Here is a 3,117-nt window from a genome sequence, read left to right as displayed (position 1 = left end):
GATTCCTATATCCTACTGATGAATTGACTTCTTTGTCAGCCTTATCCACCAAAATATTCTTTTCTCTAAAATTTACTTTATCAGATATTGACATAGTCTCTCCAGTGTTAGCTTGATATATCTTCTAGCCTTTTAACTTGTGATCTATTTGTGGCTTTGTATATAAAGTGTGGTTCTTGTTGGCAGCATACAGCTGGATCTTACTTTTTAAAATTAAATCTGAAAATTGAATTTAAGTAAAATGTTAAAAAATCGAATCTGGAAATCTGTGCCTATTAATGGGAATACTTATATAACTGTTTATATAACTATTGATATAGTTAAGTTGATATTTATCACTTTGCTTTGTCTTCTCTCTATTCCATTTCTTTTATGTTTCCCTTCTCCTCTTTCATTGTTATTTTTGTTTCATTGTTATTATTGTTGTTGTTTTTTGATTGAATTGTTTTTCTCTAGAGAGAGAGAGCAAGCTAGAGTGGAGTGGGAAGGAGCAGAGGGGGAGAGAGAGAAAAACACAGGCCTGGATCTCATGGCCCTGAGATCATGACCTAAGCTGAAATCAAGGGATGGATGTGTAACTGACTGAGCCACCCAGGTGACCCTAATTTGAGTTATTTGTTTTCTTGTTATTGAGTTGAGTTCCTTATATATTTTGGACATTAACCCCTTATCAGATGTATGGTTTGCAAATATTATCTCTCACTTCATTGTCTCTCATTGTGTCTTTACCTTGTTGATTGTTTCCTTTGCTGTGCAGAAGCTTTTCTAGTTTGACGCAATTCCATTTGTCTAGTTGTGCTTTTGTTGCCGATGCTTTTGGGGTCATATCAAAAAAATAATTGTCCACATCACTGTCAAGCAGCTTTTTTCCTTGTGTTTTCTTCTAATAGTTTTATGGTTTTAGGTCCTGTAGTCTTTAATCTATTTTGAGTTGATTTTTGTATATGGAGTCAGAGGATGGCCTAATTTCATTCTTCTGCATGTGGAAAACCAGTTTTCTCAGCATCGTTTATTGAAGACATTGTCCTTGCTCTATTTTTTTTTTTAATTTTAAAGATGTTGATCTACTATCTTTTTGTTTACATTATTTCCAACAAGAAATTTTCTGTCAGTCTTATCTTTGTTCCTATGGCTTTTTCTATGGTTGCTTTCTAGTTTTTTGTTTGTTTGTTTGTTTGTTTTTTACCTTTCAGGGTTTGAGCAATTTGATGATGATGGGTTTTGGTGTAGTTTTCCTTATATTTCTTGTCCTTAAGGTTTATTAACTTCTTGGATAGGTAGATTTGATTTTTTATCAAACCTGGAAAACTCTTGACCAGTATTTCCTTGGCATTATTTTGGCATTATTTTTCCTGCTTCCTTTCTGGGGACTCCATTTACCTGTATATTAGTTTGAAGTTGTACTGTAGTTTACTCTTAATTATTTTTAAAATCTTTTTCTAAGCACTTTATTTCAGTGACATTTTCTTCTTAGTGCTATATCTGCTGAATTTCTTCCAGTCTAGTTTTTGTCCTTAGAAGTTTGATTTTCTTTTTTAGATTATCTTTTCTTTTCTGTTACTATTTAACTTTTTGAATTTATGGAATATACTTATTCTTTTAAATGCTGTTGTCTATTAATTTTAACATCTGTGTCAGTTTGGGGTTGGTTGATTGTTTTCCTCAATACTTTCTTGTTCCTTTGGATACTTTTTTTTTTTTAAAGTTCTTGTTAGCATTTAATGAGCTACAGGACACAGCTCTTCCTCACCCCCTTAATCTTCTCTTCAGCTCTTCTACTGAAGAATTTGGCCTTCATGATGACAGGCTGTTTTGGGAGCTGTTCTTTCCCCAAAACTTTGTAGTGGCCTGACTGTACCACATCAATGATAGGAACAGCTCCAGTCTTGTTTTTGGCAGCATTTACCTGTGCCTGCCCACTGCCCAAGGTCCACAGTTTATCCAGGTTGACAGTTGGGCACAAGCTCTGGTTCCTTTTTAAGTGGTAATGCCTCATAGCAACTTTTCCAGAATAACGTGGGTGATATTTGTTGAAGTTGATCCTGTGATGATGCATGCCACTAGCATCACCCAGGCCTCCTGGGTGCTTCCAGCACTTGTTGATGTGGCCTTGGCTGTGGCTCATGTGGCCCTGGAGTTTTCAGGTCTTCTTCAGTCTGGATGGCATGTTGGCAGCCCAGATGAAAGAGTATGTCCAATATGTTTTGATAGAATATAAGACATTATAAATTTTACATTGCTGGGTTCTGACTATATTTTTATTCCTATAAATTTCTTGGGCTTTGTTCTGGGATTCTGTTTCAGTTTCTTAGGAACTGTTTGATCCTTTTAAGTCTTACTTTTAATATTTTTTTAGGTGGGACCAGAACACTGTTTAATCTAGGGCTAATTATTTCCTACTACTGAGGTAAGAACTTTCAGGGTACTCTATTTAATTTCTGTAAATTATGAAGTTTTCCAATCTGGCTGGTGGGAACAATCAGTTTTCCTGTCCTTATGTGAGCTCCAGGTGCTACGCTTTATTGTTTTTGTTTTTTAATCTTTAAACCTGTTTATTTATTTACTTGGGATTTTTCATTTATACAACATTCGCACAAATACATTCTCCTAAAGAATCAAGTAACACAAAGAGGATGGAGGGGGAGAGGAGCTCCTGTTATGGCTACTCATGGTATCATTTTCTCCTCTCAAAGGTAGCTGCTGTCACTATTTTGTTGTAACTCTCTCTAGTTACCTTTCTATGCATCTTCATATGCATATATGTCCCCCACACTGCTGTCACACTTATTTTCTGCCTACCATAACATCTTGATGATCTTTTCATGTTAGTGCTGAGGATTTTCAACACTGAATGCCCTGTATTTTACTTTTGAATAATCTCCCTCTGTCGTCTTCTGGTCCGTTGAGACCTTCCTATGTTCTCAGACTTGTGTTTTCTCCCTCAGTGCGATCGTGGGCTTATGGGATGCCAGCACCTGGCATGAACCTGTAGGTAGACCCTTCCTTTTCCTGGTGATGGTTGATGCACCTAAGTCCCCACAGAACTGTGTGCTCCATAGCATGGACTCTCATCTGCCATGGTGTCCCCAAGGCAGGGTTGCCTGATGAATGTTATGA

The 3,117-nt window shown here is 36.6% G+C and overlaps 1 pseudogene; it reads right to left on the bottom strand.

Annotated features, from left to right (window-relative positions):
* Positions 1–1,726: 1,726 nt before the first annotated feature.
* Positions 1,727–2,167, bottom strand: LOC112910832 (large ribosomal subunit protein uL15-like; annotated as a pseudogene).
* Between the last annotated feature and the right edge of the window lie 950 nt (positions 2,168–3,117).

The sequence above is a fragment of the Vulpes vulpes genome, chromosome 6 (assembly GCF_048418805.1).
Source record: "Vulpes vulpes isolate BD-2025 chromosome 6, VulVul3, whole genome shotgun sequence".
NCBI classification, from domain to species: domain Eukaryota; kingdom Metazoa; phylum Chordata; class Mammalia; order Carnivora; family Canidae; genus Vulpes; species Vulpes vulpes.
Note: the sequence above shows the minus strand (reverse complement) of the source record. Positions and strands in the feature narration are given on the sequence as shown.